Here is a 25,608-nt window from a genome sequence, read left to right on the forward strand (position 1 = left end):
ACGGCTCCAAGATGCCTGCCCTGATGGCCCTATTTAAGGTAGCTTGCTTTTCTCTTGTCATTTTATGTCATCACTCTGTTGTATTATCTTTTTTGTTGTACTTTCCTGGCTGGAGTTATATGTTTAATTTGTCCCCACTTAAAGGTAATCTACCAGAGCGGTGCCCTTGTCTATCTATCACATCTCAAACACCTAGCACATGGGGTCACTCAAGTAATACTGATTAAATGTTGAACACTTCCATTTCTTTTTCTTTTGAGTTTTCAACTGCTGGTAAATTCAAAATGTCCTCAAAGGGGACTATTTACAATATTGCTAATTACTTAGGGGAACAAAGAAGAGTGACTTCTGATTTCTGACCAGTCCAACTCATAGTATGTCCTTTACTCAAGTTGCATGAAGTGCACAGACATAATGTAGAACCAAACGAATCTCAAATATATCTTGATTCTAATTACAAGAGAGGATACCAGTATTGTGTTGTCACAAGCTCCAAAAACTGGAAATTCCTATCCTTTGGCTTTACCAGTAATTCTGTGATTTACCCTAGGCAAGTCTGAACAGGTCTTTACAGCTTAGTTTCTTGTTCTGTTAAAATAATATAACACAAGCTTACCTCATCAAGATGCTATGTTAAGCAGTTTCTATTTATTACAAGTACTGTGTGATTTTTGTGTCTATATTAGTGTGGAGCACACGTTTATTATATGACGGTATCAAAAGACTTAATGCCATGAAGGATGCCATATTCTTGAAGATACTAGAAGGATTATACTGCATAGGACAAATTAATTTTGGGAATTGTGTCAGAGTTAAAGACAAATTTGGAATTTAGCTAGACTGGAAAAATTGTCTCAAAAAGTTTTAAATTGTGTTTTTAGAATAAGACTCTTAGAAATCTCAGGATAGCCTCAAAACCTTAGTAGAAAATCAATGAACTATACCTTATAAACTTTAAACTTATAAAGTTTATGTGTGTATATGAATATATAAATAGAACTTTGCAGACACATTCCTTATTTGAAATGAAAAAACTTTCTGATATTATTAGTACTCATTTACTTGAGATCCTGTGGAACTCAACAAAATAACAGAACTGGGAAAAGAATTGTCAACTTATGTATGATGTAACTCTGATTCTGAAAGGATGATACTATTAATCTTTCTCAAAGAAATTGGAACTTGAAATGTATAGTTTCATAAGGTGCATTGTATGGAATTTTTGAAAGGATTTTAAAATATCAAAAGATCCTTATACTTACCTTAAATAAATGTAATTTATTTTATGAAATAGTTATAAAAATATAAAAATAAAAATATAAAATTTAAAAAAATATTTAAAATTCCCAAACTGTGAAAATGACTAGCTCTGTGACTTGGATCAAGTCATCTAACCATTTTGTATCACAGGTTCCTCAATTACAATTCACATTCAGAGAAACTTCTCTAGTAACAAACTATAGAAATGATCCCTGAAAGTATAGTCTTTCCTCAATTACAATTCAAAGGCAATGAAATAATTAAGTAGTTCTCAAACATTTTGGTCAAGGACCCCTTTACACTCTTAAAACTGGGGACCTCAAAGAGCTCAATTTATGTTTGTGAGGATTATACCAATCATTATTTTAACAAGATGAGAAAAATTTAAGACATCTATTCATCAAAAATAACGCATTTTATTGTTAGCATAAATAATATATTTTATGAAAAATAACTATATTTTCCAAAACAAAAACATTTTTTTTTGGAAAGAGTGGCATTGTTTACATTTTTTTTAATCTGCTTAATGTCTGGCTTAAAGGTTGGCTGGATTCTCATTTTTTTCTGCATTCATTTTGCTGTGATAATGTTTGTTTTGGTTGAATTGTATGAAGAAAATCTGGCCTCACGCAGATACTTGGAAGAGGATTTGAGCCTATAAAACTTTAATGTTCTTTTCAGATAATTATAGATGTTCTTCTTTATATTACATAGAGACTTGACATGTTGTAATTTCTTAAAGCTTAGCTGCTATGTGAAATCCAAAACCATAGTAATGAATTTTTCACATTAAAGAAAATGGGGAGTGGCTTAAAACAACTAAGATTGTGCCACCTTCAGTATTCCACTGCAGTGTGATGTGATAAGGATTTTTTCCTTTATCTTTATTTAGCTAGTCTTTATCAATGAATATTCTTTTATTTTTTAGAAAATATTGTATGGTCACTAACATAACATAATAAAATTAGAAATATATATATTTATATTTGGGGCACCTGGGTGGCTCACTTGGTTAAGTGTCCAACTCTTGATTTTTGGCTCAGGTCATGATTTCAGCATCATGAGATCAAGCCCCAAGTCAAGCTCTGTGCTCAGAAGGGAGTCTGCTTGAGATTCTCTCTCTCCTTCTCCCTCTGTCCCTCCCCAGCCAGTTAAGCATCTGCCTTTGGCTCGGGTCATGCTCCCAGGGTCCTGGGATCGAGCCCCACATCAGGCTCCCTGCTCAGCGGGGAGCCTGCTTCTCCCTCTCCCTCTGCCTGCCACTCTGCCTACTTGTGCTCTCTCTCTATCTCTGTTAAATAATAAACATCTTTAAAAAAAAAAGATAATCTCTATGTAGATAGATAGTTGGATAGATAGATATCACAGTAAAATGATGAATACCTAATATAATTAATTTAGTCTGAAATTCTGTATCTCCAAACTGAAAGACATAAGCAGATTGGTGGAGGAGGGGAGGGGGGAGAGCGATGATAGTGGTTAGATGCCGTCACAGTAATAGTAATAATAGAATAATGCTCTGATTCAATTCTACCAGCAAAATCATGAGAACCTAGCTTCTAAATCTTTCTTTCAAGATCAGGAAGTACCCAAGATGTCTTGTAGATCTGTTAACCATCTAAGTCTTCTTAGCCTCCTTTCAGTAGCCTCCCTCCTCTGCTGACAATAATGGCCTCCTAGGTCCTATATCACCAGACCTCTGATCATCTGTTCTTCCCTGAATTAAAGACACACCTTGCTCCTCATCTGTCTATGCCATTAGGACAGACATACTCCTCAAAATGGCTTGTACTCCATTCTCCATTTTATTTTGAGAGTTTCTTTTCAATCTGACACTCTAGTTAAAAGGTTAAAGATTGGATCTTGTTCTCTGATGATTTAGGGACCTTACATTTGAGCTGGGGAACAGCTATCAAAAGTAGCTAGACCTTCCAATTAATTTTACAGTTCTTCATGGAAATAGACCCAGCAAGTTCACCTACTTTCATAATAAAGGTAAATAGTGAATGCATAACAGGTACATGCTTTGGACCTCATTCTGGGAAACTTCCTACTCAGATTTTTGGTCTGCCTTGCTCTCTCTCTTGATTTTATTCTTTTTTCAGCCTCAGATACTCCTGTACCTACTTTCTCTCATTTTCTCTTAGCCAATTATTGCCTGCTCAATCATGAGCAAATACATTTGATCTATGCTCCAAAGATTTAAATATTTCCCAGTGTCTCAGAATCATCTGAGGATATTTACAAAAGTTTTATTCTAAGGCTGTATATACCTGTTTTGAAATACAAAAGCTATGTGTGTGTCTAGGAGAGAGGAGAAGGGAGTGAAAGGAAGGAATGACAGGGAATGAAGGAAGGAAGACAGGGAGTGATAGCTACAGATGAAGGGGGCTAAGCATCAGGAATAGAGGTTTGGTTGGAGGGAGAGTTGCCCTTTTCTCTCTCCCACATTGTTCTGACCCATCGTTTCCCATCCCATTGCCTCTGCAGGGCAGAAAAACAATGGCATCAGCTCAGTGCCTTCTGGGTAATGACATGGTAGCATAAAACAACAAATGCAGGCAAGAAGGCTGTGCTCTGAGCATTCATTCTTCCCCTCCATTCCCTTCACCCCAGTTCTTTGGCCCGATAATTAAAGCTGAAGGAAACAGCTGCAGGCAAGAGTAGTGCCCAGGACCTTGATGCAAGGAGGTAATGGAGTACTATTTTCAAAGGATTTTAGCAAAATAAACTGTAACATAGATTTTTCGTCTAGATAAACTACCTTCACATGTGAGAGCTTGGCAGTACCAAGGTACAAAACGTTCATTACTCTAAAATCTTTTTCGAAAGTACTCTTGGGAGAAGTATTTAATCAAGAGAGAAACCCTAGAAAAAAACAACAAAATATTTTTTAAAAAGGTGAGCAATTAATTAAGCATTGACTCAAGGAAAAGAACAGGAAAGAAAAATTAAAAATATATGTATATCAATTCTGAAGAAAAATGCTAGATGACATCAACACGGCCAGGTGAAGGGCTGAGGCAGAACAGAAAGAAATAGGCAGATGCTAATTAAGGTCCTTATCTTGTCTGGGACAAGACATTTATTGGTAAGCTTGATTAATGGGTGGAGAAAATTGAGTCTAACCATATGGGTTTTAGGAAGAGATAAAAAACAAAAATAACATGTAACTTTCAAATCAGCAGAAGATAATTGCATTATCCTATGGGAAGTAGAAAAGGAAGAAAAGAGTATGGCAATTACAAAACTCTAAATAAGGTGTGTCAGAAAAGATTCCAAATACTACAATAATTTCAATTAATGATAGTGGTTAAATTCACAGCTTATAAGACAGGAATTTTCAGACTGGATTAAAAAAAACAACAATTTCTGAAATATATTTCCTAAAAAGAGATTTTTTTTTTTTTCTCGGAGAGATACATGGGTAAGCTTTGTATCCCCACTGGAGTATGTAGCACTACTCTGTACCTTTACTGAGCATCCAGAACCTACACCCTGATTTCACCATATCTGTTGTCAAGACCGTTGCTAAAGCTTTCTAGAAACCTCAGTATTGAGGTTGAGCTCTATATCAGAAAAATTCTCTTCAGATCTCCCACTCCTAGGAGCATCTCAATTGGCATATATAAGGCCCTCAAACTCTGGGAAACAATGATTTACATGGGGGAAAGTGCCTCAAGGTCTGTTGAACATATCAGTAAAACTACTGGGACTGCCTGATAAACAAGAGACAATGTTATGAATAGGAGATTAACAAACTGATGACAAATTGGCACTGAGAAGGAATTTAAATAGAATAATTGTCACACTAGGTTTGCCCGTGGTTGTCAAAGCCAAAACTGCTAAAAAGGGAGCTAAAAACCTCTCCCATCTCATTACTGACTAATCTGGCCATTCAGGTGTTATCTAGCCAGTTCCAGTTTTCAGTATGATCAAGGATCCCTCTCACCAGCAACAAGCTCACTATGCAGCATTTCATAATTCTTCCCTATCAGTGCTGCAAACTTCAAGGAAGCCACAAGCACTGGAGCCAAGGTGTAACAGAATCGAAAGAATGTCATCAAGAGGAATAAGGAAAGATGCTACCAATATGGGGCATGAAGGGTTTTCCTCTGAACATCCTAGGGAATAATGAAGCCCCGGAGCTGCTGAAGAATATCATTAGAAAGACTGTGTACACAGATAGCATTGCTGACATAGATGAAAGTACCTCTAATTCTTCCCATGTTGGACATATGACTTGGATTTCAACTCTCCTATTAACTCCAGTTGATATACGACATCTGACTAGCTATCTGACCTGCTTAAGTTTTTCATTAAGGATGGCTCAGTGGTGTAGTGGTGTTGTCCGTTTAACATCCTTTTGATGAAGGTGACTGGGAAACTTGAAAGAAGTTCCCCAGGGTATAGTTTCCCAGGTGGTGGGAGTTGATCTCACAGTGACCAACCCTAAGCAAGTTTCCAAAACTGTGATTGCCATCGCCTTCCGCTCACAGTGAATCAGATCAGTAACTGAGTCATTTAGGTGTGTTATTTGGTTCAGTCCAAAAGGTGGATTCTAATGGTTTCCCATTATTCTGTGGATACTGAGTTATCATTGTCAATATGGACAAAATTAGATGCTTTCTGTTCCAATCTTAGTGCTTGGCCAAGTACAGCTCGACAACAAAGAAACCAAAAATTCCCTAGACAAAGCTTTATGAGCTGAGTAAGACCTATGCTCCTGTTCTAAAAGCAGACAGCCCAAGGTACTATTAACTACCTCTTTTGCCCCTTTACCTTTTCATATTCTCAATGATTCATTAGAACTGATAAATAAGAAACTGAGCTTGTATCTGGAACATGCTGGAAGAGCATAGATTATGTGACTAGCTCAAAATCATTAGGTAATCTCACCTTTCTCTATGAAGCTATACACTTACTATGTAGACCTTCAGGTGTTTGTAAGTAACGCCCGCTGTGGCTTTATGTGTGTGGGGGGGATTCAGTAACCTACCTCAAATATGTTTATAAAAGCCATATGTTAAAGGACAGAAAAAGGTGTATCAGGCATATATGAACAGTCCCCTTTAAAAAAAATCCATGATAGCAAAGTAGAATTTAAAGTTAAAAATAATTTTTAAATAATAATATACCAATAAACTGTAATGATATGAACATATTAGCCATAAACAATATACCTTTGAAATATATATGGAAGCAGAAAGAACTATGGGAGAAATCAATAATAAGTCAATTGAAACTGGAGGTTTTGAGTCATCCTTCTAAAAACTAATAGAACGAGCCAACAAAAAATCAGAATTATATAAAATTATAACCTGTTTAATAAATTGAAATGAAGATACAGAATCTTACACTCAACAGAGAACTCATATTACTATTGACCCATGAACAACACAGGTTTGAACTGTGAAGGTCCACTTATAAGTGGATTTTTTTCAAAAAAACTTTTACAGTGCTGTAAATATATTTTCTTTTCCTTATGATTTTCTTAGTAACGTTTTCTTTTCTGTAGCTTACTTTTACTGTAAGAATACAATATCTACATGTTTATAAACTATTTCAGTAAGGCTATAGTTAAGTTTTTAGGGAGTCAGAATTTATATACTTTTTTTTTTAAGTTTACTTATTTTTTTTTTAGTAATCTCTATACCCAGTGTGGGACTCGAACTCATGACCCCAAGGTCAAGAGTCACATGCTCTTCCAACTGGCACCTCTAAATACAGATTTTTGACTGTATGGATCAGTACTTCTAACCCCTGCATTCTTCAAGAGTCAACTGTATTTTCAAACACATATGGAATATCCACAAAAATTAACCAAGAATTAAGTCATAAAGAAAGCTCCATATATTTCAAAGAATCCATGTAATGTAAATTACGTTCTTTCATCATTTAACAATTTAATTAAGAATAAGCACTTAAGGGGGCGCCTGGGTGGCTCAGTTGGTTAAGCGACTGCCTTCGGCTCAGGTCATGATCCTGGAGTTCCGGAATCGAGTCCCACATCGGGCTCCCTGCTCAGCAGGGAGTCTGCTTCTCCCTCTGACCCTCCTCCCTCTCATGCTCTCTGTCTCTCATTCTCTGTCTCGCAAATAAATAAAATCTTAAAAAAAAAAAAAAAAAGAATAAGCACTTAAAAAAAAATGGCTGGAAAAAAATCACGAAAGTCTAGAAACTAAAAATAACTAACAACCCTAAAATTAACCAAGAAGAGGAAAAATTTTAAGGGAAATTAAGAAATTCTTTAAGATGGATGACTGACTTTAAATACATATATCAGAAAACAAGAGGGGCACCAGAGTGGCTCAGTCAGTTAAGCGGCTGCCTTAGGCTCAGGTCATGATCTCGGGTCCTGGGATCGGATGGAACCCCATGTTGGGCTCCTTGCTCAACAGGGAGCCTGCTTCTTCCTCTCCCTCTACCCCTCACCCCCACTCATGTTCTCTCTCTCTTTCGCTCTTAAATAAGTAAAATCTTTTTTAAAAAAAAGAAAACAAGAAAGATTGGGAAAAATAAAGCATCATTAAACCCAAAGAGCTAGAAAATGAAACAGTAGAATAAGCATATACAAGCCAGGAGGGAAAAGATAATACAAATAAGGAAAAATCAATAGGAAAGAAAGAAATTAATAGGGATGATTAACAATCAAAACCTTACTTCTTTAAAGAGATGAAAGAAGTAAATAATGGAGTGCCTGGCTGGCTCAGTCAGTAGAGCATGTGACTCTTGATCCTGGGGTTATGAATTCAAGTCCCATGTTGGGGATAGAGTTTACTCAAAAAAAAATTTACGAAAAAAAAGAGTAAAATATCTGACAAAGCTGATCAACCAAATAAAAGAGACTATAAATTAAAATTTAACCCCCAAAAAGAGAATCAACTACAGAAATAATAGAGATTTTAGAAATAACAAAAACTATGAACTGTATAGCAATAATATTCAAAATCTAAATGAGGGGTGCATGGCTGGCTCAGTTGTTGGAGCATGTGACTCTTGATCTCAAGGTTGTGAGTTCGAGCCCCATGTTGGGTGTAGAGATAACTTAAAAATAAAATCTTAAAAAAAATTCTCGATGAAAAAAATTAGTTTCCAGGAAAAATTTGCCCGAGAAGAAATAGAAAACTTGGATCACCCATTAACCATGAAGAGATTTCTGATCATTCATCAGGCCTCCAGTCTAGGTACAATTTGTTGTAGTTAATGTTCTTAATTTTAGTTAAGCAAATCTACTTTATCTAGTATAATCTGGAAGGGGTTTATTGAGGAATATATAAAAAGTACAGAATTATTGGAAAGACTAAAGTAATAGACTCTCGGTGACCTTGCAAGAATGACCTTGAGAACCCAGCAGAACTCAGTAACCAGAGCAACCGTGGCCCCTGTTATGATCAGGAATTTGCTGCCAGCACTGCTGCCCTTAGTCTAACACCACTGCTGCCGTGGTCTGTACCCTAAAAATGAATGGACTGTACCCTGTTTTCACATGACTCAATATTGAATCAAAATTTCCCACAAGTGAATCTTACTGACAGAACTTAAAGCACCTTCAGAAATCCTGAAAATGCCAGGGAATCTGAAACATGTAGATTTTACTTTCAGTTTCTGGATGTCACAGAGGGGTTAAAATGAATTTGAAAAATGAATCCACAGGCTCAGATAGTTTTAAAGTTTGAGTTCTTCAAAACTTTTTTTTTTTTAAAGATTTTATTTATTTATTCATGAGAGACAGAGAGAGAAAGAGAGAGGCAGAGGCAGAGGGAGAAGCAGGCTCCCCGCGGAGCAGGGAGCCCAACGTGGGGCTCGATCCCAGGACCCTGGGATCATGACCTGAGCCGAAGACAGACGCTTAACCGACTGAGCCACCCAGGCGTCCCAGAACTTTCAAGGTAAGGATAATTCCAGCTGATATAAAATGTTCCAGAAAAAAAGAAAATGTAGGAAAGCTGTGCAAATCATTCTAAATCTTGATTAAAATTAATTAATTATAATTTTCAGACCAACACTGGATTAGGACAATACAAGAAATCTATTAGCCCATTTCACTTATGCATAAAATGTTAAATCTTGAATAAATATTAGATGAGTCCAATAAACAAAACTGGGTAATAAAAGTTTTATTCCAGAAATGTAAGAAGGGTCATCACCAGAAAAGATATCTATGATTTAGCACATTAATTCCCTAAAGGGGAAAAAATTACCTCAACATATGCAGAAAGGACATTTGATAAAGTTTAACATCTACTTATGACATTTTTAAGGTATTAGAAAAGTTGGGAATAAAAGATAATTTCTTTAATTTGATAAAAGCTTTTAGCAAAAGCTAAAATGTACTGGGAAAAAAAGTGACATATTGTCTTTATGATTAGGAACAGGAAAGAGGCTTGTTATCACAGATGCCATTCAATTTAGTTAGGGGTGCTTAATAAAATAGGAAAAAATAGGTCTAAACATTGAATGGAATTTGCAGATTATTAGATCTTCTTTGAGACAACCCCATTGAATCAATAGATAAACTATTAGAACGAATAGGGGAGGAGTGCCTGGGTCGCTCAGTCCATTAAGAGTCCAACTCTTGGTTTCGACGCTGGTCCTCTGGTTGTGGTCTCAGGGTCCTGGGATCCAACCCTGTGTCTGACTTTACGCTCAGCGAGGAGTTTGCTTGAGGATTCTCCCTCTCCCTCCCCCTTCCCCGTGCTCATGCTCTCTCTCTCTCTAAAAAATAAATAAATCTTTATTTAAAAAAAAAAATAGGGGAGTTCAGAAATATTGTGGAGATGCAAGATCAATAATGGGCAACAGCAACAATAATAATAATAGTGAATTCTAAGTACTATATGAGAAATTTTACAAAGATTTTATAAATATTCATTTAAGTTGCATATAAGTGTCCAAACGTTCTTCAATGTCAGCAGCAACCACCTAGAAATTAGTATGGAAAACGTGATTTCACTCACAATAGCAACAAGAACTGCCAAGTACATAGGATATAACCCAATGTACCTTTGCAAAGAACTTTTCAGATTGTATTAAATGACATAAAACAAGATCTAGGCAAGAAGAGAAAAGTACCAAGTTCAAGGATGGGAAAAATTAACACTGTAAAAATACCATTTTCCATAAATCTATAAATTCAGTGTAGTTTTAGTGAAAACTTCAGCACTGTTTTTGAGGAACTAGACAGATAGTTTTAAAAATGTGCATGGAGGGGCACCTGGGTAGCTTAGTCGTTAAGTGTCTGCCTTCGGCTCAGGTCATGATTGCAGGGTCCTGGGATCGAGCCCCACATCGAGCCCCGCATCGAGCCCCATGTCAAGCCCAGCATTGGGCTCCCTGCTCATTCGGTTAAGCGTCTGCCTCCGGCTCAGGCCATGATCTCAGGGTCCTAGGATGGAGCCCCATGTCAGGGTCCCTGCTCAGTGGGAAGCCTGCTTCTACCTCTCCCACTCCCCCTGCTTGTGTTCCCTCTCTCGCTGTCTCTCTCTGTCAAAATAAAGAAATAAAATCTTTAAAAAGAAAAATGTGCATGGAAGAATAATGTACCAAAGAGAGAGAATTTATCTTACTGGATATATTAAGACATTTTTATAAAACCACAGCGATAAAAACAGTATGCTACTGGTGTAGGAACAGATAAAAAATTGATGCAACAATAATAAAAGAAAAAACGACAATGAACAAAGCCCATGTTATATATGAGCAGGTAGAATGTAGTAGAAATTAGCATCACAAATCACAGAGGAAAAGAGGGATTATTTGGTATATGGTTCAGTATATAGGGAAAGTAAATTTATATTCTTACGTCAACTCCAAACACAAAATAAAGCCGAAATGGATTAAAAACCTAACTATAAAAGGCAACATACAAAGTTAATAAAATATATGAGGCTATCTTTGTGAACTTGGGGTGGGAAAGGATATTTAAACAAGATTTAAAAAATACAAAATTTAAGGGTAGGTGGTGGAGATCAACGGATGTGAACATATTCAAATTAAGTACCCCTATACAAAAACTACATGATATGTAGATAGATTTAACAGACTGGTGGCAGATTAGAAGATATTTTCAAAATGTAAAGCTGAAAAGTGATTAACATATAGAAAATACTAAGAGCTATTAAAATCTGCAAGGAGACAACAAAAATTGGACAAGGGAAAAAATAGAAAATTCATGAAAGAGGAATCCGAAATAGCCAATATGTATGTGAAGAGATGCTTAATTTTGCTTGAAATCAGAGAAATTCAAATTAAGTCAACATAGAATTAGCAAAAATTAAAAAGTCAGCTAATATCAAGTGCTGGCTAGAAGGAGCAGAAATGAGAAACCTCATGTACATTGGTGAGAGAATAAACTCTTAATTTTAGTGAAAATTATCTGTGTGTCCTATATATGTGTCATTCCCACATCTGGATTTATACTATGTACAAGTAGTTAAGGGGGTATTTATGAGGATAATATCAGAGCATTATGTGTATTAATGAGAAGTTACAGGAAGCCTTGCTCTCTGTCCCTAGAGAAATGGATAATCAGAATGTATTGTGTGTACATGCAATGGGATACAATACAGCAATTAAAAGTAACCATTTTTATATATAGCAAAGTGGATAGATCTTAGAAATACAGAATGAATTCTATCAGGAAAAATAATTTATGTACATTCAAAGCACACACAGAAAACCATCTATTATTTATCATGGCTATATATTATATGCCTAAGGACATATACTGAATACGCTAGTGTGAACATCTTTGATGGGAAGGACAATGTAAATGAGAATGGGTGAGACAAAGGGGAAATACTAAAACAAAATGAGAGGGACATTGCATGGGTTTATAATGATAGTACAATATGAAATCTGTGTATTTGAGAGCCATATGACTCATGGATAATTAGCATGTTTGTCCTAATTTGGAGGAAGAATAATTAATGTTCCCAGCAAAAGGATGCACATGTTTTAAAACAGATTCTGGAGGATTTGAATGGCCTTATGTAGAAGACAGATGGATATTTGGTTAATATAAATTCTTGATTTAAATATATTCCTCCAGCAGAAGTGTTAGAAATTAATCTGAAATTTGCCTCCAGTAATCAGGGAGTGGAAATTTGAAAATGTGGTTATTTACTATTCAAAGAGAATTGCTCTGTAAATCTGGAAAATACAAAGGTATTCTCTCAAAAGGTTGCCTCTTGTTGAGTTTTCATGTAATCTATCAGGCAGTAGTTTAAAATGCATCAGTTTGTTTTGTTCTTACAGTATGACCTCATTGCACATACCCTCTGACTAAACCTTTTATTCATCAATAAAATTTCCCCCATCATTAATTCTTGTGTGAACAATATACTACAAATTATAGCTTGTAGATGCTGCTCTGTCATGCTTAACATACTGCATTATTCAATAGCTTTGGTGTTCTTGGTATTAATCTTAGGCTCTTTAATAATGTCTCCTAGGTATTATGTCATTCCTGTCCATACTGTACTTCATAAATCACAGCAATGTGAACTTTATAATCAAATGAAGATTGAATTCTATGGTCTGTAATATTCAAAGGGCATTACTTTTCAATAGCCCAATCTCATTTCATGGAAGTTTCTCTTTATTTAAAAAGAAAGTGTTCAATAGGATCACCTTTTTCTATTACCCATTAATATTTTAGGAATAATATGATTTTCAATATTAATATTTTAAACAATATCCTTTAATCATAGTTAAATAGGTCTACTAAAATGTCTTAGAGCTTGTCAAAAATGTTTCTAAAAATGTTATATATATGGGTTTTTTTTTAAGATTATTTATGTATTTATTTATTTGACAGAGAGAGACACAGCGAGAGAGGGAACACAAGCAGGGGGAGAGGGAGAGGGAGAAGCAGGCTCCCTGCTGAGCCAGGAGCCCAATGGGGGACTCGATCCCAGGACCCTGGGATCATGACCTGAGCTGAAGGCAGACGCTTAATGACTGAGCCACCCAGACGCCCCTATATGTATGTTTCTTATTGTTTCAGAATTTTGTGATTTCTTTACTCAATGTTCATGTTCTTTTCTAGCTCATGGAAAAGTGGGTCAGTATACAAGTATTTTGAGAATATTAATGTTCTTCTTTCCAACATTTTTCATGTCCTGGCAATATAAAATGTGGTACTATTGTAAGGCACCCAGGGAAAACACTGTGCAAATGCTGTAGCCAAAGCAGCTACGCCTTGTAGGTGCTGGCCCAGCACTCTGCAGCTCAAGGGGCGCTACCGCCTACGCACTTTTGACAGCTAAATGTCCTCCAGCAACCCAACTGGGAAGCTCTGAATTAATGCTTGGGAATTTTTTGAAAGACAGAACTTTTCTAGCCTCTAGAGTAAGATTGGTTCTAGAACACAGTGCGATCTTCTTTGTATAAAGGATACAGAAGGAATAAAAGATGGGAAAGTAGGGGCCACCTGGGTGGCTCAGTCAGTGAAGCAACCGACTCTTGATTCCAGCTCAGGTCATGATCTCAGGGTCGTGGGAGGGAGCCCTGAGTCAGGCTCTGTGCTGATTGTGAAACTAGCTTGAGATTCTCTCACACTCTCTCTGACCCCCTCCCCACTTGTGTGTGTGCTCTCTTTCTCTCTAAAAAAAATTTTTTTTAAAAAAGTTGTTAAAGGACTATGGCCCTTCAAAGAGTAGGGATGACTCAGGGAAGATCTTCGGAGACTTTCACCTGATTTACCAGTAATAGCAGCAGCAGCATGTGTGATTTATATTTGGAATCATGGAATTTGGCCCATCTGGATAATATAAGGTCAGTCAGTTGATTGCAACCTTAATTCTATCTGCAACCTTAATTCCCATTTGCCATGTAATGTGTACCAGCAGGTTCCAGAGATTAGGATGTGGACATATTTGAGGGGGGCCTTGTTATGCATAGCATATGCATATGCATATGCCTTGCCCATTCTGACCAATCAGACCTAGCTAGGGGGCCAGGACATATGGTAGCACCAGAATAATTGAGGTGAAAGAAACCACTTCGAAGGATGTCACAGACACAGCAAGCATGCTGAGTCTTGCTTATCCAGTAAACCTAGTAATTAATTGCCTTGTGATTTTTAAAAATAACACTAAACTGAAAGATGCATGAATATATATATATATTTTAAAGATTTTATTTATTTATTTGATGGAGGGAGACACAGTGAGAGCAGGAACACAAGCAGGGGGATGGGAGAGGGAGAAGCAGGCTTCCCGCCAAGCAGGGGCCCAATACGGGGCTCGATCCCAGGACCCTGGGATCATGACCTGAGCCAAAGGCAGACACTTAATGACTGAGCCACCCAGGTGCCCCAGATGCATAAATATATTAATATGATTATCTCTTGTGCTAGGACTATGAATTATTTAAATTTTCTTCTTCATGTTGTACTAACTTACTAAGTTACACTTACTCGATAAGCGGATTTTGCTTTTATAATAAAAATAATTAATTTTTCAGAATTTCTAAAGAATCTTCGTAGACTGTGAAAGTTACAAACAAACAAAAGAAATAAGTGAAGTGACACAGGTAAAGTTCATATAAAGACAAAGGCTAAACATGCATAATGACCACGACCTCACGTTCTAAAATATGGTAAATTAACAAGTCATCCTATTACACTTGGCACAAATTATTAGTAGCTTCCCATTTCTTTTCCGAATTTCTAGTACAGGTAAATGTATCATAAAGAGACATCAAAATAGGTTTTAAAAAAATAGACCAAGAAAATAAGAATTAATTTCTTCTGATAAAGAAATTTGATGAAAAGAATGGCTTAGAGTATATTCAGAGGACAGGGATAAACTCAGCAAATATCCAGCTTCCTTGTGTTCTCTCTCAGTACCAGGTTGAGTTGGGAGCCAGGCAAAGCTTCTCAAGATTCCCCATTCTGATTCTGCCTGTGGGCTAGGGTCACTGAAAGCCCCCACTTGCAAGTCCTGAGCTACTCCTAACCAAGCAAGAAATATAACTCACTGGCTGGTGAGACTTGGATTAGTTCTTCTGATGATTGGTCCAGTACTTGGCATGCCTGGCACCTGGACAATTGGTTTTCTGCCTCAGTTTTTCCTGTTTGGCACTCCTTTTCCAACCATAATTAGAGTTCTAACCAGAACCTCAACTGGTCATAGATGGGCTGCATCAACAACACTATGCCAGCACCAGCCTTAGAACACTGATTCAGATATGTCCTGGACAGCTGGAGCCATGCAGTCGAGGGTATGATTTTCTAGAACCACCATGCGTTTCCTCAGTAGAGCTATACGTTTGTTGGTTGTTTTTTTTTCCATTATAAAAGTCATGTAATTACATTATGGAACCTTAGAAAATTTAGGAAATAATGACATTTTATACACAATACCACAACCCAATTCAATCTTCTTAAAGAGTGTGGTATAATTATTCCTATAAAGTTTTGTGTGTGTAGTTGTTTTTATAAGCATGTAGAGCAAAATTTCCAATTTCAGAGTAAACTGTGCTTATAACAGAACCCAGACATGTCAGGGCACATCTCTAGGTTCTGCAGAAGCTGCCAGGAAGATAATCATAAAATGGGACTCTCAGGTGGGATTCCCTCCAGCCCCACTGACCCACAGATGAGTTCTAGGGAGCGAGGACGTGGATATATATCAAAAACCCTTCTCACCAACCAACCAAAAACCAACCAACCAACCAACCAACCATCCAACCAGCAAATGAAAACCCAATTTCATTACTGTTGTAGGCCTAGGTATCAGAGTGATTCTCACAACTTCAGCAGTGAATGCAGTGGGACCCCTACACTTGGCTTGGGGACAGCCTCCTAGGGCAGTAACACAGGGAAGAAAGAACAATAGAGGGCATGAAATGATCAGTGTGATGATTAAGTTCTCTTTTTTTTCATGAAATAGAAGCACTTTTATTTTTTTATTTAATTTAGTTGTATTGGGACACCTGGGTGGCTCAGTCGGTTGAGCGGCTGCCTTCGGCTCAGGTCATGATCCCGGGGTCCTGGGATTGAGCCCCGCATCGGGCTCCTTGCTCAGCGGGGAGCCTGCTTCTCCCTCTCCCACTCTCCCTGCTTGTGTTCCCTCTTTTGCTGTGTCTCTCTCTGTCAAATAAATAAAAATCTTTAAAAAAATAATTTAGTTTTATTTACATTCAGTTAACATATAGTGTATTATTAGTTTCAGAGTTAGGTGATGATTAAGTTCTTGAGCACACACAAGATGACCACTGGGAATGTGCAGAAGTGTTCAGGGGCTTCCGAAAAGGGACTGGCAGTCCCCACATTCAAGAACATAGGAATATTGTGAACCTGCCATTCTACCTCCAGACTGGAATGGCTTGAAGGAATCTAGGTCCGTTTTGGAGGCTCATGAAGGGAACATAATATCCTAATGCTTTGTTATGTGCTCCAAAAATAACCTCCCCCCCCTAGAATTAATAAATTTGAGACAATGGTGGTGACATGATTAGAAGACTGTACTGCAAGCTTCGGAAGGCTGGGACTATGCCTGCTTCATTTTCTATCCCCAACATTTAACACAGTGCTGCGTACAGGACATGCTCAGTAAACACATGCTAAATAAATGAGAAATGAAGCCTGGAACATGCTGTCACATGTAGATCATTCAGAAGGCATTGCTGATTTGGGGAAATCAATAAATTCTCTATGACAAGGCTGAAACTAAAGAGATTCTGGACTGCTTTAAGCTGTCTTCTGAAGGTGGGAACTGATCAAAAGCTTGCAAATCATTTGTGTCCTAGTACAAACAATCTGTACAATTGTGATAGAATGCTGTGGTGAGGGGCACCTGGATGGCTCAGTTGGTTGGGCGTCTGATTCTGGATTTTGGCTCTGGTCCTGGTCTTGGGGTCGTGGTGTAGGGCCCCCGTAGGGCTCTGAGCTCAGCTCAGAGTCTGCTTGTCCCTTTCCCTCCCCCTGCTTAAGTTCTCTCTCTCTCTCTCTCTAAGATAAATAAATAAAATCTTTAAAAAAAAATTGCTGTAGTGAGGGTGGCAGTTTTGGAAAGGTGGGTGGTGATTTGCTCTGAGAACATTAAAAGGAGAGGGCTCTTTGGGACAGTTAGGAACTTGAGAACCAGAAATAGGTCAGGAATTGGGTATACACCCATGAGGTTATATAAATCAGGGAACTAAATTCAAACCCGAAAGTTTAGTGGCTTTAATATAATAAAAATACTTGCTGCTAAGGAATGTAAATTCATACACACTGTTTCAAGAATAATTTGGTAATATGCTAATAACCAATCATGTGCCAAGATTTAAATAAATTAATTCCTTTGCTTCTCTCATGGTCCTGAATTAGGTACTAATTTTAACTTCATCATACAAATGGGGACTGTTGAGATGAAGTAACTCATCCAAGAACATACAGCCAGTGAATAGCAGGGCAGTCTTTAAATATAGGTAGCTTAGCTTTCAAATACAGAAAGCCAAGCTTTCAACCCCTACTCTGATCTGTCTCTGTGTGTAGTAAGCGGTAAGAGCTCTCTGATGAAATTGGGCCTAGTCAGGGTAGTATGGCTATAGACAGAGGGTCCTCTGAATTATATTTGTGTTTTTAGGAATTTATTCTAAAGACAAATAATCAAATATATTTCTAAAAAGATTTTTATTTTTTTGAAGAGTTTATTTACTTGAGAGAGAGCATGAGAGTGAGAGAGAGAGCACAGAGGGAGAGAGAGAGCACCTTGGGAGAGGGAGAAGCAGACTCTCTGCTAAGCAGAGAGCCTGACGGGGGGCTCAATCCCAGGACTCCAAGATCATGACCTGAGCCAAAGGCAGACCCTTAACCAACTGAGCCACCCAGGTGCCCCTAAAAGGATTTTTATTACAATCTGGATTATATTGTGAAAAATTGTAAGCATGCAGAGTGAGGCAGCAAATTATAGATTCCAAGGGTCCTAGAGTCAGTTCTAGGTCAGATCCTGTCTTTGTCACCTCACCATGGGATATCAATACTGGCCCACTCCAAACTTCTGTAAAATTGGAATAGGAATGTGCCTACATCACAGGAATTTAAAATAGGGAAATATTGCTTTCTGGATGGCTAAAGATGTGACTTTCTACACCAAAACTAAAATTCTTTGAAAACCTCCAAATATATGATAATGTAATTATACAAATAAAGCAATGACACAACTGATCAGTCTTCTTTGAATCAAAGTTTGGGAAACTTTGAGGGAAGTTGTAAAGAGTGAAAATCCTAATAATCTATAGCAGATCTGATGAAACAATGGATGTCCAGTCTCTTTCTAAAGTCTATCTGCATTTGGCATAGATCAACAGTCTATGATGGTGGAGGTTCTACTGTTTGTGTCCACAAAGACAAGGCCTGCTGTTGTCCCACTTTAGTTCAGTGATGCAAAGCCACCAAGCATGCTTCTTTTTTGGTTTGGTTCTAAAAATCATTCTGTCTGGTTCTACACCATTTTAATGCTGGTGTTATTGTTAAAGTTCCACCACCAGTGGCATTAAAGGAAATCTACAGCCTTGAGGAGCAATATTTTAGATGCAAGAGTGGCTTTTGATCCCACCTCTCTTGCACTAGTCCACCAAGTGAAACATTTAGTCCTCTGTGTACTGGTGGAACAAAATGAAGGACAGTGCTGTAAAATTTTTATCTTTAATGTAACTAATTTTTACTATTGTATTGCCTTTCTTTTCAGTGTAGAAAGAATAAAGAATTACAGAGGAAACTCTATTTCTATTTCAACGTTCTGAACAAAGCAATCTTTTGAGTCTTTGACATATTTGAGAAGCCACCCACATGAATTAAAAAAAAAAAGTTTGCTGGGCACCTGGGTGGCTCAGTCGTTAAGCGTCTGCCTTCGGCTCAGGTCCTGATCCCAGGGTCCTGGGATCGAGTCCCACATCGGGCTCCTTGCTCAGCGGGGAGCCTGCTTCTCCCTCTGCCACTCCCTGCCACTCTGCCTGCTTGTGATTCCTCTCTCTCTCTCTCCGTGTCAAATAAATAAATAAAATCTTTAAAAAAAAAAAAAGTTTGCTGCTTCTTAAGGCTCATTTAAAAAAATTTCAAAATACAAAGAAATCTATGACAGTCATTTTATGATTCCTAAAATTGGGGGGCACTCATTTAAGGGGAGAGTGACAGAAGAATTTCGTTGCGAAACAGAAACACAAGCCGAGATGAGATGCTCCTGATGACCTGTTACACTGGTCGTCGCCCGTAGGCACAGGCACTGCGTTCTGGAAACTGCTGCTCCTATTTTGAATTTTTGGACAATTTTTAGGTGAGAGTTTTCCTCCATAATCTTCTTTCTGAGATAGAGGCAAGCCCTTTTTGGTCCCGCTCCAGATTTCCCTGGGGTGGCCCAGGGCCACTGGTTGCTGCCTGCAGACTGCTGCTGGCAGGTGTGGGAGACACATTGCACAAAGCAGAGTACAGGTGTGTTGGGTACATAGGCAGCAAGAGACATACAAATGCTCAATTTCCAGTTGTGAATGTTTGTACATCTGAGTTTTGTTATCCAGGGAGTACTGCTTCTTAGACAAAAAGTACTGCTATTAAGATCTAGTCAGGAAAATAGGGCCCATACCAGGTAAGTTCACTAGAGGGAATTTAATATAAGAATCTGTTGGGGCTTCAGCTCAGATCATGATCCCCATATCCTGTGGGGCTCTCTGTTCAGCAGGGAGCCTGCTTCTTCCTCTGCCCCTCCCCCGCTCATGCTCTCTCACTCGCGCGCTCTCTCTCTCTCTCTCTCTCTGTGGCTCTCTCTCTCTCAAATAAATAAAAATTAAAAAAAATAAAATAGGAATCTGTTTCAAAGGTCCTGAAATCTGGGGCCACCACCAGTTCCTGTCCATAGTGTCTTTATCATCAAGCTGTTTCTTTTAAGGAAGAATGAAGTAAACATATTTTGCAGTTGCTTCTTTCTTAAGAATATTATTTCCCACCTACATTCTTGAGGATATGTGTCCAACAAAGTTATTCTAAAACCCTTTTCTTACTTACTTTTCCTATTATGCAAGGCGTATTTTTTAAGAAAAGCCTTTAAAGTAATAAAACCAACAATGCACATTTTAGAAATTAAAAAAACATTTTAGAAAATTAAAAAATATAAAGAAAAAACTTTAAAATACCACATTTTACCACCCAGAGATAATACTTCCAAATTTTTAGTTGAAAAGCTTATAGAGAAACCTGTATAGGATCATACAGTCTTGTCACTGCTTTTTTTTTTTTTTTTTTTTTTGCCTTTACACATATTTTGTTTTCTTCCTAGTTCATTAAATATTCCTCAGAAACTGTCCTTTGGTGACTTCAGTGTATTCCAAGTCTAAATTTCTTTTCCATTTACCTACTATTAGACATTGAGTTTATGCCAACTCTGCTATTTCAAATAAAACTATAACGTAAAAGTCTTATAAATAAGCTTTTTTTCTGCTTCTTTGATTATTTCCAAACTTAAGCACAGAATAACCTCCTATTTGTCTCCTCTTAATTAGATTGGTGAGAGGAGGAAAAAATCAGTTCTAATCACAACTTAATATGAGTAGTGCTAAATGACATGACTTCTTAAAAATAAAGGAAAATTAGAACTTTAAAATAGTTATTTGAAATGAATAAAATCTTGCCATTTGCAATGACGTAGATGGAGCATTATGCTAAGTGCAGTAAGTCAGAGAAAGACAAATACCATATGATTTCACTCGTGTGCGGAATTTAAGAAACAAACAAATGAATAAACAAAGAAGAAAAGACAAACAACAACAACAAAAACCAGACTCTTAAATACAGAGAACAAACCAGAAGGGAGGTGTGTGGGAGGATGGGTAAAATAGATAAAGGGAATTAAGAGTACACTTATCTTGATGAGCACTAAAAAATGAATAGAATTGTTAAATCACTATATTGTATACCTGAAACTAATATAACACTGTGTTAATTATACTTGAATTAAAAATAATAAATAAAATATACACACTCATATATAATTGAAAAAATTCACAAACCTGTATTTAGCTAAACTACATGATGTTTTCCTTTGTATTTCATTAAGAAACCCTTAATGAATTATAACCCCCCAAAATACAATTATTTTATAATATTAAAATACAATCAATTCAAGCAACCTCTAAAGACCTTGAAAATGCCCCTTACGGCCTTCAGTATTCTCTTAATTTTCTGTTTTCATCTCAGTGAACCGAGTTTTCTTGAATATCATCCTTCAAGGAAAAAAAATCTGATTCTTTTGTATAGATTTTCCACTTTATTTAATACAGTGTCAGAGACATTATTATATCCTATTATTTCTTCAATTTTAATAAATTGCATTCAGCTAAATAATAAACTTGGATATATATCCTTATACTTATTATTATTTCTGTGGAAAACTGTTCAAAGATCTAAATGCGTATTTACAAATGGACGTTTAGCAACACAATTTGCTTATAAGTAAAGGACTTCCAATATCTAAAAAAGTAAACTATACTTATTTAACCTCATATGTCATAATTCATGTACGACCAGAAAACATTGCACTTAGATATATAATTCATAGTCAGGTCCAAACATAAATACTATCTTTCTAAGAGATGTGTGTGTGTGTGTATGTGTGTGTACATTAAATGTTAGGGCAGATTCTTTGACAGACCTGAGCATTTAACCTGGAATTGTTGGCACAACCTTAAAATTACGTTGATCTCCAAAAGGAGATTATAGGTCATAACAATGAAGATTGTGAGCAAAGTATGTAAAATAATATTGTGATCTCTGTTGTGACTATCTTTTAATTTTTCATAACATTTATCACCATCTGGCTTACAAATACATGTTTTTATATTTATTGCATGCCATCCTTCACTAGACTTTAAACACCATGAGAATGGGACATTTCTTTCATTCTCTGCTTTATTTACTACTTAGTACATAGCAGATGCTCAATAAATGTCTTACTTGAATAAATAAAAATTGAATGAATAAACAGTGAAGATTATTTGTTTTAGATTTGATATACTAGAAATGACATATAGTAAGATATTGAAAATTCTGTAAATCCAACTTTTAAAAAACTTGCAAGTGTCATATTTTTGATAGCCCTTTAAAATTGAATGTGCCAAATCTTTGGCTAAATCTGTACAAGAAAGAAATGTGAATCTCAAAGCCTCCTATGACATATCTTTTTTCCTCCTAAGTAAATTACAGAGTTTTGCCTTAAAAATATGATAGAGAGGGGCGCCTCACTGGTTCAGTCGTTAGAGTATGCGACTCTTGATGTTGGGGTCATAAGTTTAAGGCCCATGTTGGGCATAGAGCTTACTTAAAAAATATATATGACAGGGACATAACTCGTTAAACCAAGCAGGATTGTAATGGTTTTAGAATGCGGTTTCCCTGACTTTCATGGAAAGTCACAAATATGTTTTTCATTTAATACAGACTTCATTTGCTATATTCTTAATAAATAAGTTAAACCTCCAATACCATAAAAAATTACCCTGGTAAATGAGTAATATGTCATTTAAATCTTCTGAAAGTGAGGGTTCTCAACAGTTCAAGGATAAACTCTTCAGTGTTTTTTTTTTTTTTTTTTTTTTTTTTTTTTTGGAGAGGCAAAGCTAAAAAGAAAGAATAAGATAGCCAGGGTCAAACCTAGTCTGACTTTATTTCCCAACAACTGTTAGGCATAGGAATGCATTGGTCACAGTGTTTAACAGAAGTTCCCGAAATTAAATGAGAGAGTGGAATTAGAATAGATTTTAAACAAATGCTTATTAAAATCCACAACTGTATTCATTTTGGTAACTGGACCTCCAAAGCAGAATAATGAGTTTAAATACACAGCAACAGGAATCACTTTTCATTTTAATTTACAAAAGGAACTACAAATTAGGTTGGAAATAATAGAAAAAGAATCATCAACATCAGTCTTACAACCAAAGCCTTTGCTTTTATGCATCCTTGAGAGGTGAACCAGTTAATACACCAGTGCCCATTTCCATTACATCTCTTTTCTCTCTCTCTTTTGCACTCTGGCCTTCCCTTTCTAGATCCCTTCTCACCTCTCCCAACACAGCCACATCACATACTCATGCACACACACGGGTGTGTCTTTCGTATAAAGCTATTGTCTTCAGTTTCTTCTTGGCAGGTTATTTTTGCTAAAGGATCTAGTCACAATTATTTCATTAGAACAATTGCAATAGCTGCTTATTACCACAGAAAGGCATATGAATAAAAAAGTAATTCTTTTTTCTTGTTACAAAATGCCTACCTTGTATAGACAGCAATTGCTTTTGCCATTTTCTGCAGGTATGATGCCATTCATATTACTGAAGGAGTAGAAAGAATTTTTCTGTTCAGTCTGGCCTCTGGAATCACATGGAAATTTATTTATATCAAAGGCCAGAAAAACCACCAAGAACTTTTTACTCAGTGATCCTAGTACTAACAAATCTATCCTAAAAAATATTTCCAAATATGGAAAAGTATGGATGCAAGTATTGCTGCAAATAACAAAATAAATATTAGCAAAATTAAGCAAATAGAGGAGAATTTATTTTATTTTATTATTATTTTATTATTTTTAAAATTTATTTGAGAGAGAGAGTGAGTAGAGGGAGGAGCAGAGGGAGAGGGACAAGAAGACTGTGCTGAGCACAGAGTCTGACACGGGGCTTGATCCCGGGACCCCGAGATCATGACTTAAGCTGAAACTGAGAGATGGATGCTTAACCTACTGAGCCACCCAGTGCCCCTTTTTTATTTTTTATTTTTTATTTTTTAGGAGAATTTATTTTAAAGGTAACAGTTAAGTCACAAAATTAATGAGACATTTGTAAAATTGGCTCAGGAATGGACAGAAGCTAAAAAACAGCTCTAGGGCAGGTGATCCAAGCTATAAGAATTTCTAGATCTCTTGTCAGTGGGTGACTGCTAGAATTAGCCAGTTCCAATTACTTTTGCTGTCTTGGTTTCAGTGGACTTAAGATTCAGAATCCCTGGTGGGGGAGGTTAGTGGGGGCACTAACCCCAAAATATAGTGGGTTGAGAATTAAAAGAGATCTATTTCTCTCTCATTCAAGGCAGATTAGCAGTCGGTTCCACATCAGTCAAGGACTCCAGTTCTTCTTGTTTTACTGTTCCACCATCCCCTAGGAAGTATTGATGTTACCCACAGGATTATAGCTGGGTCACACCCTTGCATCCAAGCCTGCAGAAAGGTGGATAGAAAGGCTAGGGAATACGCAACTTCCTTTTTTAAAAGATATGACCCAGAAATTATATATAATACTTCTGTTCACTTCCCGTTTACTGGAAGTTAGCCACAAATACATGGAGCTGGAGGTGAGGTTAAGAAATGTGGTCTCTTGTGCCACACTAAAACTTGGAAATATTCTATTACTAAAAGAAGGAAGAAGAGAGGGAGAGGGGGGAAAGATGGCGGAGGAGTAGGGGACCCTATTTCAACTGGTCCCCGGAATTGAGCTGGATATCTACCAGACCACTCTGAGCACCCACGAAACCAGCCTGAGATGTAAGAAGATCTGGATCTCTACAAACAGAATAGTTGCAGGCGGTTGGTTTTGAGGTACGAAGTGGAGAGCCGTGATTCCACGGGCAGATATCAGAGGATAAACGGCAGCGGGAGGGTGCCTGGCCATGGGAATCCTACACCGCTGGTGAGCGACAGCCTCTCACACTGGGGACGGGGCACAGACTCGCAGATTGGTAGCAGTGGGGAAAGGACTTTAGGGCAGCCCCCAGGGTGGAAACCCGGAGTGGTGGGGTTGTGCGGGCGAACTGCAGCCCCTGGGGCGGAAACTCGGAGTGGGTCGCCCGGGACCGAACTGGGAGCGGCTGGCGGTTTTAGGAGCACAAAGGGCAGAGACATGCCCCGACCTGGAGGTGAGGACTGGGAGTGCTGCTGAGGGGCGCACAACCCAGGACGCTGCAGTTTATAGCAGCACGGACAGAAATGGAGACAGTGTGGCCTGGGGAGCTCACTGAAGAACAGACTGTGATCTCTCTGCTCTGAGGCAGAGGGTTGGAAATGGTCTCTTCTACTCTGACTCGTGGAAGAGACACAGAAAGCCGCCAGGGAAAGCTGCCAGAGAACAAAAGCCCCCAAAACTGATTCCCGCTGAGCCCATCCCCTGCCACAGGAGTGCAGGGCAACTCCGCCCAAACAGGGTTGCCTGAGTAACAGCCCAGCAGACACCTCCCGCAGAAGACAGGCTGGGAAAACAAGAGGCCAGCAACCCTAAGGTCCCAAGAAAACAGGTGCATCTTGCTTGGGTTCTGGTCAATAATTTGGACTCTATACATTCCCTCAAACACCCATCAACAGAATGACTAGGAGGAGG

General features: G+C 37.6%; 1 long non-coding RNA gene and 1 pseudogene across 1 annotated transcript in view; one reads left to right on the forward strand and one right to left on the reverse strand.

Moving 5' to 3' along the window:
- LOC115943400 (uncharacterized) overlaps positions 1 to 24,854 on the forward strand; it is a 438,133-nt gene extending 413,279 nt beyond the window's left edge. Inside the window, exon 3 of the long non-coding RNA XR_014143160.1 lies at positions 24,668 to 24,854. This is a non-coding gene — a long non-coding RNA (uncharacterized LOC115943400). The remainder of the gene's footprint in view (positions 1 to 24,667) is intronic.
- Positions 1,351 to 1,488, reverse strand: LOC115944485 (small nucleolar RNA U3; annotated as a pseudogene).
- Positions 24,855 to 25,608: the final 754 nt, after the last annotated feature.

This window comes from Leptonychotes weddellii, chromosome 2, assembly GCF_054177405.1.
Source record: "Leptonychotes weddellii isolate Sample4059 chromosome 2, ASM5417740v2, whole genome shotgun sequence".
NCBI lineage: Eukaryota > Metazoa > Chordata > Mammalia > Carnivora > Phocidae > Leptonychotes > Leptonychotes weddellii.